Source organism: Sciurus carolinensis, chromosome 3 (assembly GCF_902686445.1).
Source record: "Sciurus carolinensis chromosome 3, mSciCar1.2, whole genome shotgun sequence".
Classification (NCBI taxonomy): domain Eukaryota; kingdom Metazoa; phylum Chordata; class Mammalia; order Rodentia; family Sciuridae; genus Sciurus; species Sciurus carolinensis.
Genome location: NC_062215.1, coordinates 29,577,096 through 29,588,896, shown reverse-complemented (window position 1 = coordinate 29,588,896; position 11,801 = coordinate 29,577,096).

The following is an 11,801-nucleotide window of genomic DNA, read 5'->3' as shown; positions in this document are numbered from 1 at the left end:
ACAATCCTCCTGCCTCAGCTTTCCAAGGAATTATTTTCTTGAAAATAGCCCCTCCCCATACTTACCAGACATCTTTAAAACATAGTCAGAGCCTAGATTTCAGGCCTGAAGATTTGGTAAAAGCAGATTCTTTATAAAATTCCTACCTGAATTTTGTATTCTTGATCATGGTGATAGCTTTCCATAGAATTTAAAGCGAGGACAATAGAGTAAATTAGACTCATTCTCTATATTTGAATGTCAGCTTTAAACATCCTAACTCCCAAATGTCTTCATCTATTCACTTATTATTTGAGGTTTATGGAGAAAGTTAAAGGAAAGGAATAAGGGGAGATATAGGAAACATTGAGATGTTTTCATCCAGTGATACAAGTGTCAGAACACAAGTTCAGGTGTGCCAGAAATGTGTTATATCTTCTTGTTTTCCTATTCCTGTTTCAAGCCACTGTTTGATCAAGTACTGGAAATGTCATTCTATTGGTTTTGGAATGAGCTCAATCCTTTCAGGGTTCTGTGTCCTCTCTTGGAAGCCATGTTCAAGGTCTTATAGGGCTCCTGGAGTGCCAGGGATAAGTACTGACTGGTTCTTGGTTATCATCATCTACACCAGATGTGTGGAGAAGCCCTCCTTTCCTTTGACCCTTGGCCACCAGATGTGTCACCAGTGTGGTGCCTGCTTCACCCATTACCACCAGGTCTCCACAGGTCAGTAGCACTGTCCTAGTCTTCTGTGACCTTCAAGTGCATGGAGGACAAGTGGGAACTCCAAGGCTGCTCAGGTCAATCTGCCTAGAACTCACTGCCGCCATCTACATTCTGGGCCTCTTACACCATGTCCAACAAATCCAGGGTGCTGTCCATCCTCAGGTTCTCCTGGGAGATGAGTCACTTGTCTTCAATCCTCAGTTTTCTATTGTGTATTTCCAGTAGTTGACTTTTAAGCAGCTCTATGATGATGGCCTGATCAAATTTTTTTTTACACACTTTCCATTATGAATTAATTATAGACTCAGAGGAAGCATAAAATAGTACAGAAAGTACCAAAGTACCCTTTGGACAGCTTTTTCCCAGTGAAGGCATCTTTTAAACCAAAGTGCGTTTTTAAAAATCAAGAAATTGAGAGTGCTACTAACTAAACTTAGGAACTTAGGGTCTTATTCAGATTTCAGAAATTATCTATCTATTGCTCTATCTACATGTATCTATATATATAAAATAATGTATATCATATATATATTTTCATGTATGTGTGTGTGCACACACAGAGTTCTGTGAAATTTCATTACATGTATAGATTTGGGTAATCACCACTGTAGTAGTTCTCCAGAAAATTAGAATCAATAGCAATGTATAGAATTTTATCTTAAGGAAGTGGCATATGTGATTATGGATACCCAGGGAAGAGCTGATGTTGCAGCTCAAGTCTGAAAGTTATCTGGCACAGAAGTCACCCTTTCTTGGGAAGGACTGATTTTTTGCCCTATTCAGGATTTCAGTAGATTGAATGAGGTCTATTCACATCATGGAGGGCAATCTGCTTTACTGAATGTCCACTAGTTTAAATGTTAATTTCATCTAAAACACTTGCGCAGAAACATCCAAAATAATGTTTAGTCAAATATCTGAGCATCATGAACAACCCAAGTTGATGCAAAAATTAACCACCATGACTACTTTGATCAGAATATAGAACTGTTCTATCTTTACCAATGTGTCCTAAATTTATTCACAAAATGCATTCTGGACATTTTATATGCACTGCCACTTAATTCTAAAAGTAACTTTATAAGGTAGATATTGAGATAAATTCACTCGGATCACAAAAGATTTCTAAAACATATTAAATTAAAATAATAACTTAGAGAATGATCTGCTTAGTATATGACTTATTAAATGCCTATGTATGTACATGTATATCTACAACCCACCCAACATTAAATTGTATGTCCATAGGTGCATATATATTTGCAAATGCACAGACAATGGTCTGAAGGAATAAACACCAAACTTAATGCTTAACTTTTGAGGGGGACTGGAATTGGAACTACTGTTCAAAAGCAAATTTAATTTCATTTATATACTGTATTTAAAAAGAGAATCAGAATATTTATGTCAGACTTGTAAAATTAATACAAAAAAATTTGAAAACTCAATTATAGTACTTTGTATACTGTCTTATTTAAACATATGAGCTTAAAAGTTATTACAAAGAGAAAAGGATTCATTCTCTGTATTTATTGCTGCTACTTTTTTGGGTAAACCTGTTCAAACTGCTGTACCTGATTTAATTTTTTAAATATAAATATAGGCAGTTGACTTGTTATTCCATGGAACAAGTTATAATGCCTTCTTCTCAAACTGCCCTCAGAAAGATAGAATATAAATCATTCCCTATTTTTTGCATTGATTTTTGACAGTTAATGAACACCTGTTATATGCAAGTCACTTTCTTCCATTTCCTGTACGTAGCAGGCAGCCTCTGAGATGGGCCTTAGTTATCTACCCCTCTGTTATGCACTCTATTGTAATCATTTCCCCTTGAACGTGAACATGGCTTGTTGGCTGGTTTCTACAATCGATTTCTGGAAATGTCATCCCACTGGTTTTGGAATGACCCCAACCCTTGCAGTTTCTGGGTCCTTTCTTAGAAACCATGTTCAAGGTCTTGTAGGGCTCCTGGAGAGCCAGGGATAATAAAAGGACTATGTTCTCCATTTCAGGCAGTGTCTCTTGGTCTCTCTTAGATTGCTCACACTGGAAGAAGTCTGCTGCTGTGTCACCCGGCATCCCTCTGGAGAGTAGGGAAGAGAGAATACTTGTCAATAACAATGTGAGCAAGACTGGAAGCTGATATTCTCCCTACTCCCCAACACCTGGATCTGTAGAAGCCACCAAAGGCCCAGCCCACAGCTTGGCTGCAACCTCTAAAGAGACCTTGAGACAGAGGCACACAGCTAGGTCAAACCTGGATTCCAACACACACATGTTGTAAGATGATAGATATTTGCCAATATAAGCTGCAAATTTGGGGGGTAAATTGTCTTTCTTTTATGCTCCAGAGATACTATTTTCTCCTTCTCTTAAAACTCTTAACAGAAATCCATAGTGCTGACCACGTTTAGGCTTTCCTCTAAGCACTTTATAGATGGTAATGTATTTAATCCTCTCAACACAATCCTCTGTAAAAGACAATGTGTCAATTTCCTGGTGGCTGCCCTAACCAAGTACCACAAACTGGGTGGTTTAAAGTAACAGACATATTATCTCAAAATTTTGGAGTCCAGAAGTTGAAACCAAGTGATCTGCAGGACCATGTGCCAGGAAGCATCCTGCTTTGTCTCTTTCTAGCTTCTACAGGTTTCCTGCAGTCACCAGCATTCCTTGGCTTCACATGGGTAGTTTCTGCTTCTGTCTTCCCATGATGATCTCCTGTGTGTCTTTATAACATCTTCCTTCTGCGTGTGCCTGTGTATCCAAATGTTCCTTTTTCATAAAGATCAGTTATGTTGGATTAGGGTCACCTTAATGATCTCATTTTAACTTGATTATCTTTGTAAAGATCCCGTTTCCAAATAAGCCACATTTTGAAGTCTTAGTACATTTTCTACAAAAAAAAAAAAAAAAAAAAATGCAGTTCAACTTTTTTTTTGGGGGGGATGCAATTCAACCCAAAGCATGTAAATACTATTGTTAGTGTCATTTCTCTTTTAAATAGAGTGTTTATCTACTTGCCAACATTGCACAAATTTTAAGTGCCAGAGGAAAGATCTGAATCCAGGGAGTCTGGTTCCAAAATCTGTGCTGATAGTCACTTTCTTACACAACCTGTAATATTTATTTCTTTATAGTTTTATGTTCCTTAAGGGTCAGCTCGTTATCCAGGAGCATAGTACCTGATATGCGCTCAAGAAATATGTGCTGAATTTAAACTTCAGTAAACTTTAACTGGTTTTTAGATCACAGCTGTTGTCTGTATGTCGGAAAAAATAGAGCGAAGCTTCTTGAAGTTTTTGCTCAAGTTGAATTGGAATAGAAGTCTAGAGCTGAAAGATCACACATATTACAATAAATACAAATTCAATACATTATGGAGAGCATCTTTATTTCCTGAAGCACTTTTAGTCATCATATACCACATAATAGCTCCTTTTGAAACTCTCGGAATGACAAATACAAATATAAAATAAGTATTAATGGGTCAAAACAGAATTGCTAGAAAAACATTGTGAAGCCTACAATTTCTAGATTAGTTCTTTTTGAGCCTCAGTGACTGAGAGTTCAAATGACCATGACTACCAAGAGCTAATAAGGAGGTTTACAAGTTCACCCAAATGATGACCTCATTAGATAAAAAGTCAGTTAATTTGTGCTTTTCTGAAACACCATTGTTTCTCTATTCCAGGTACTTTTAGTAAGTTCCCTTTAGCATGTAGGTTATTAAACAATTAAATAAATGTTGCCCATCTGTGCACCAGCAATTTAAATGACTTATTGTACAGTTAATCAGTAATGCTTAATCAGCGTGTGGTGGTTACCTGCCTGGCTTAGGGGCACAGGCAACTTATTGGTGGTGGGAATGGTAGAAATGAAGCTGGATGAAATAATTTTACCATGGGAGCAAAGGAAGCCAGAAATTTGGGCATTTGATTGCCTTTGTTAATGTGAAGGACATTTTTTTTTCCCCCTAACATTTGCCTAAACCTAAGCCATAACTTTCAAAATGTGCATGACAAACATCTGGGCATTTTCTCCTGGGTGCTCTCAGTGTCCCAAGCATCCCATTTGACTGTCTGTAAAAACACTTTGCATTTACATTGTACCTTTACCTAATGATACCAAGGAAGTAAAAATAATGATAATAAATACTCAGCCTGAGAAGAAATAGAAATTATTATGCACAGCTGTAAGACTAAAAGGGATGCTTCATTAATGTTGGCTGGTTGTCTGAAATGATAATTGCACTAATAACTTAAGGGATTTACTGGCAGTAATAACATCTTGCAACCCTGAGCTCAAAAGTGCCAAAATATTGGTGCTTAAGTACGCTGATGATGTGCTAGAAAGCAACATATTCACCTCCTTTAACTCTTAGGATGCACAGGAAGCTAACCTAGGAAATGGTTGCATATGGTTAAACGAATAAAACTAAACACTGTCCTTCATCAAAGGTCTCATTACCAAGATGCTGATGTTTACAGTGCAGTAATTTTAAATGCAGTAATTTTAAAGAAAAACAGAAGAGAGTGTGTAAGATTGAGAACATCCAGGGAGATAAAGAGGATGGCAGAACATTAATTTATTTTTTTTTCTTTTTGGTACTGGTGATTGAACCCAGGGGCGTGTAAACATTGAGTTACACCCCAGTCCTTTTAATTTTTTATTTTGAGACGGGTAAGTTGCTTAAGGCCTTGCTAAGTTGATAAAGCTGGCTTTGAGCTTGGGCTCCTCCTGCCTCAGCTTCCAGAGCCCCTGGGATTATAGCTGTGTGCTACCACTACTGGCTTGAATTTGTTTTTATAGGTAAAAGTAGTATATATTGGAATAAATTTTAAATGCATTTTCAGAAAAATTAAAACAACTTTATATAAACTAAAGATAAGAGCTTCTTTTCCATTCATGTAAAATTTTGGAGTTATGCAGTCTAGGGCTCATACAACACTTATTCTCACATCCCAAGGCAATGTCTATGTGACAGGCAACAGGCAAGAGGAATACAGGTAGCTAACAAGGGTAAAAAGTGCATACTAGGACAGGCATGGTTGCACTTGCTTGTAATCCCAGCAGCTTGGGAGGCTGAGCTAGGAGGATCACAAGTTGAAGTCCAGCCTCAGGCCCTAAACAACTCAGGGAGACCCTGTCTCAAAATAAAAAAAATAAAAAGAACTGGGAATTTAGGTCAGTGGTTAAGTGCCCCTGGGTTCAATTCCCAGTATCAAAAAATAATTATCAATCAATCAATAAATAAATAAATAAAATAAAGTATATACTAGATGCTATTTGATGGCATTTTCTGAGAGTTGCCACACATTTCTGAGCCTAACCCTTAATGGGAACCTAGTGACATTACTACATGTCAGTGCAAGGGGAACTGAAAAGTGTATCCTAGTTTGGATGACCAAGAGCTCTATCAAACACTCAAGAATCCATGTCCGTGGAAATAGCCTTGTAAAAACATAGTAGGGTAAAGATGTTCTAGGCCCGATGATTATCATTTTATTCCACAAAGTTTGGTTCTAATTATTTCATTCACAAGTTATATGCATACTCTAACATATTTATTAATTTCTTTATTTCATGATGTACCATTCATAAAGTCTTCCCTGATGAGGAGAGATTATCATGAACTCTGTCTGGAAGAATTTCAATACTCAGATAGGGAGAAGATGCACAAATGGAGTATCAAATGTAAAAATGGGCAGGGCATCCCTTGGATGTCATTCTTTCATCAGGACTCTGAGTCCAGAATGCATTAGCAAGGTCACTTGGATCTTCCTCTCATTAAGAGATGAGGAAGAGTGGTTCTGTCCCCTACCTTGAATCCTGGCTTATTTTAACCAATAAAATATGGTGGAATTATTGCTGTGCTGGTTTCCTGGTACAGGCTTTAAGAGACTGGCCAGTTCCTCATCCTTTTCTGAGAAATGTTCTGTTTGAGAGAAGCAAGCCAGTAGTAAGATTCTTGTCCAAAGACGATTGTGATATGAGGAAGCCCAAGCTAGCCAGGGAAGAGATGACATCTCCAGTCGATGCTAGCTGCTCCAACCATTCCAGTCTGTGTCCAAGGTATGTGAGTGAAGAGGCTGTATTAGTAGACAAAACATGGAAAAGAACCAAAGAATCTGCTTGCCAGTCAGAACCGAAGCTCCAGATATATAGTCTTAGTCAAACTGTCCAGGCAATGTCCAACTATTCAAGCATTCCAGTTTAGATCCCAGTCAACCTGGGGCAGAGACAAGTCATCCTTTTTTAGGTGCTTCTCAAATTTCTCACCTACCAAATCATGAGCATAAGAAGATATGACTCTTTATACAACAAAATTTTGGAGTGATCTTTTATGTAGCAACAGACAACTACAACAGATCCTGTAAGTCAGATTTCTTTTATGATAAGTATCTTGACTATTCTATTAGTGGTGAAAAAGATCAATATGGTTTATTATTTTTTCTGACTCTCTAGAGAAAAAGAGTACTGGTGGTTGAAGCTGAGGAAGGCATTTTCCAAACGTGGGATTTTATTCCTCTTCATCCACTGAAGCTTATTATATTTGTACTCTAATAGATAGCTTATGTTATAAGATTTATATTTAGTTTATCAATCAGTGGATTAGGATATTACTTCATTTATAACATGTTAAATGATGCATAAATGTAATACAATACAAATGAAACATGATAAACTGTAGAAATGTATATACAAATTTGATTCAATATGTTCGCAATTTCTTTTGCCCTCTGTCAGTATGATTGCCTCTGCATAATCCATGTCTCTAATTATCCCTTCCTCTGCTTTGCATATAAATAGCTAATTAGATAGTGTCCCTGTCAGCTATGAAGTATATAATATCCAAAGACATACTCCTTTAGAAATTTAATTTAGGATAACAGATTGTACTAACCAATTGAAAAACCTCGAGATTCTAGTTTGAGAATCATTTGATGTTTTAATTTGGAGTCAGAAATGTCACATGTGAATCAAAATATTGGCCCAAGTAATTAACTTACTTTGAAAAATTCTACTTTGTGCCACAGACTTCCCATTTCTTCTTCTCACTTTATATCATCTCCATGTGTAGTAGCAAAATTAATGAGAATGGAGGCTAACGTTTCTTTCCTTTCAGGAACTAGAATTTAAGAAGACTACTAGGTGAAGGGAAAAGGGAACGACTAGGTCCGACTTCTCCAGTGTGAGAAGCAGCAGCAAGCTTGTGTGTTGGTAGTGTTGAGTGAACACTGGGAATTTGCTGAGCATTTTACCAAAAGGTATTGTTTATGGGCACAGCTCTATACAAGGATCACTACTATAGTAGAAAGCAGCTGCTTCTATGGTGCGATTGCTGTTTGGGGTAGAAGAGAATGCCAGAGTATCAGTGAACTGTTGAGGAATACTGCCACCAGAAAGCTCCCATGCTTTTAAAACTAAGAACGCACCCAATCTTTCCTGGAGGAAAGGAGGGGTGAGTTTCTTTAATAAAAGCACAGCATGGTGGACACCTGATAGATCTTGTTCAGATGCAGAGTGGTAATTGCACTGTTGTCTACAAATATCAGAAGTTTGATTTACTTTATTTATGCAGGGGAGGGGTTTGTAGGAAGTGCGCATATAGGAAATTTGGTGAAGGCAGCTTAAGTAAGAACCAAGTCCAGCCAATCTCCAAGCTTCTGCTCAGGGAACTGCTGTAAGAATGGTCACCATGGTCACCGTTCACTATCAAAAGTGGCTACCCTGAAGACACACTCCTATCCTCTCGGTTTTGTGAATAAATACCATTTGACCCTGAGCATTTGCACCACTACTCCGAAATTCAAAGTAAGTGTTTGAATGACTGCTCTTACATCACTTGACTGAATTTTAGCTACTCGGCAGGAAGGGAATATCTACTCTTTCATCTTCAGATTGCTCAGTGGAAATCAAGCTATTCACAGCCATTAGAAGCCCTCAACTCCATTCACAGAGTTGACGCACGAATCCTGGGCACTTGGTTAAGAGCAAGCTGTGACTTCAGCCCTGTACCACTTTCTCCTCTTACTGATGGACACTGAGAGTAAAGAAAAACAAAAACAAAAACTGACTTCCCCCAGGGGAATTCAGTGCCACTGTCTTGGTTCCTGAGGAGTTCTAGGCTTCAGGTAAGTTACTTATTTATTTATTTATGTCTTTATTTATTTTTTCAGTGCTAGGGATTGAACCCAGGGCCTTGTGCTTGCAGGCAAGCACTCTACCAACTGAGCTATCTCCCCAGCTCTCAGGTAAATTCCATTCATCCCACATAGGCACTGGGATTAACAGCCCAGAATCACCATTCCCACATCCTTGTAATTTTAGCCTCATTTAAGCTATTTTTCTTGAGAATACCACAAATTGGCTCAGGTTGCTATTTTCACCTTCATTGTATGTTTGTATCTGTCTTCACAACCTCAAACACCTCACATGTCCTCTCCTCTGAACCACAGGTGAGCTGCACATCTCCTCTTCCTCATCTTTCACTGATTCTCAGCTACTGGACTTTTTCCACTGTGGCCAGTAGAATTCACTGTTCCCTACCAGCCTTCAAGCTCTTTCCCTGCTTGCTTTATTTCAAATCTGGATTTCATTGGTTCCCTTGAAGCACATTTAAATGGAAGCTGTCTCTTTCTGTCTCTGTCCTTTTTACTATTGAGCTCACCAATGTTACCCTGAACGTCTCAAGAGCCTTCTCTCTCCCTCTTCCCTGAAATCCTCAGTTGAAAATCTCAATCCGCTATGCCTTGTAGTTCAAGTCGTAGTATGATTTACCTACTGTGTGACCTCCTTTCTCTACTTTTTAGCTCCTCTCTAATGATTTGCCTATCTTAATTTGAATTTATTGCTTTAAAAATGTATATAGGTGACCTTTGCCAGGTCAATACCTGTCTTTGACCTGAGCTTCTATTTTCTGGTTATCTTTTCCACTATTCTGCTACTTCATAGGCACATCCTACATCTTGTCAACACCTGTAAATTTATGACCACAAAGGTCAAGTGCACTCTAATGGTGCTACACAATCATAAAATATCTTTCTGACTCATTCACAGTTTCCTAGAAGTTCTTCCACACACTAGTCTTTCTCTTCAAACTACCAACATCAACTGCACAGCTTTGTTCTCAGGGGATTGCCTAGTTTTCTTCACTAAGGCAAATAGAAAATTAAAAAATAACTTGCACCTATTTCTATCATCATTATGTACTCTCCCACCAGCATCTGCACTAAATATCCTTCCTTCTCTCCTTTTACTATGGGCTGTCCACACTCTAACCCAAAGTCTATTCCTCCATGTGGGCAATAAATTTCACCCCCTGTCAACTGCTTAAAAGTTCTTAAAGAATATCTGCTCCATGAGTTCTCCATTCTCCTCTCCCACATCATCCATTTCCCTCCAGGTTCTGGATCATTCCCTCCAGCTTACTTTCCAGCTGTTATTTCTCACAACTAAACAATCCAAACAAAAAACCACTTTTAAAAATTACACCTGCTTCACCATACATCACTCTTTTCAGAGTTTGCCATTGCAGCAAGATTACTCACTCCTAAGAGATCCCTCTACTCCTAATTTTCATTCTGTTTCCCCTCCTCAAACTTTTGCCACTAAACTTCCCAGAGATTTTTTTAGCTCACCTACTAAACCAAAATTGGTCATGAACTTTAAAGGTCATGAATGACTTTCATGTGCTGAATTCAATGATCACTTCTTAGTATTTATCCTATTTCATGTTACCAAACATCTTTTGCCATTATTGATCATGTCTTCCTTCATGGTTGATCACATTTTCTTCACTTGGCTTTGGGGACATTATGCCTCAGTTTTCTTTCACCCTTATCAGTTATTCCTTCTGAATCCTCTTTAGTGATTCCCTCTCATTTCCTAAATTTCTATGTGTATTAAGGCTAGGGTACTTAGGGCTCATTCTTTTGCTCTTTTCTTTCTTTAAATGTTTCTATATATGTAATATTTAAGGTCATTTTGACATAATCATACATGCATAGGATATAATTTACTCCATTTCCATTTCTCTTTTCCTCCCTTCCTCCCTTTTCCTGTTCTCCTTTCCTTTATTCTACTGGTCTTCTATTTAATGTTTTTTTAATAGGTGACTTATAAATATACATAAAGGCGAAATTCACTATGGTATATCCAGATATATACACAGCAAAGTTTGGTCACTTTCATTCTGTAGTTCCTTTACCTGTCCCTCTTCCCTTTCCCCCATTTCCTTCTGTACTCCACTGACCTTCCTTCTATTTTCATGGAATTTCCCCACTTCAGTGGTTATATGTGAGGTGTCCCTCAAAAGTCCATGAGTTTTCAGAGATGAAATAATTAGATTATGAGATGTAGACTATTGAATGGATTAATCTACTCATATGGATTAACCAGATGGTAACTGTGGACAGGTAGGTTGTGGCTGGATGATGTAGGTCACTGGGGTTGTACCTTTGGGATTTATATTTTGTTTCTGGTTAGCAGGGCTCTCTCTCTCTCTCTCTCTCTCTCTCTCTCTCTCTCTGCTTCCTGGTTGCCATATTCTGAGCTGCTTTCCTCTGCCATGCCTTTCTACTTCACCTTGGGTCTAGAATTTTGGAGTTGACCAACCATGGACTAAATTCTAAAATCATGAAACCAAATAAACCTTTCCTACTCTATATGGTTCTTATCTGGTCTTTTGGTCAGTGACCAAAAAACTAATCACCCTGCCTTCCTTTTATCCCCCTTATTTTGCTCTATGTTCTACAGATGAGAAAAAAGGTGTGACCCTTGACTTTCTGAGTCTTGGTATATTTCACTTAGCATGATGCTGTCCAGTTCCATCCATTTACCAACAAATGACATAATTTTATTCTTTTTTATGGCTGGGGAAAATGCCATTGTGTATATATACACCACATTTTCTTAATTCATTCATCTGTTGATGAGTGCCTGGACTGGTTCCGTGACTTGGTTATTGCGAATTGCACATTTCTAAACATTGATGTGCCTGTATCAATGTAGCATGCAGATTTTAGTTCTTTGGGATAAACACCAAGAACTTCGCAATTGCTAGAAGAAAACACAGGCTCAATACTCCA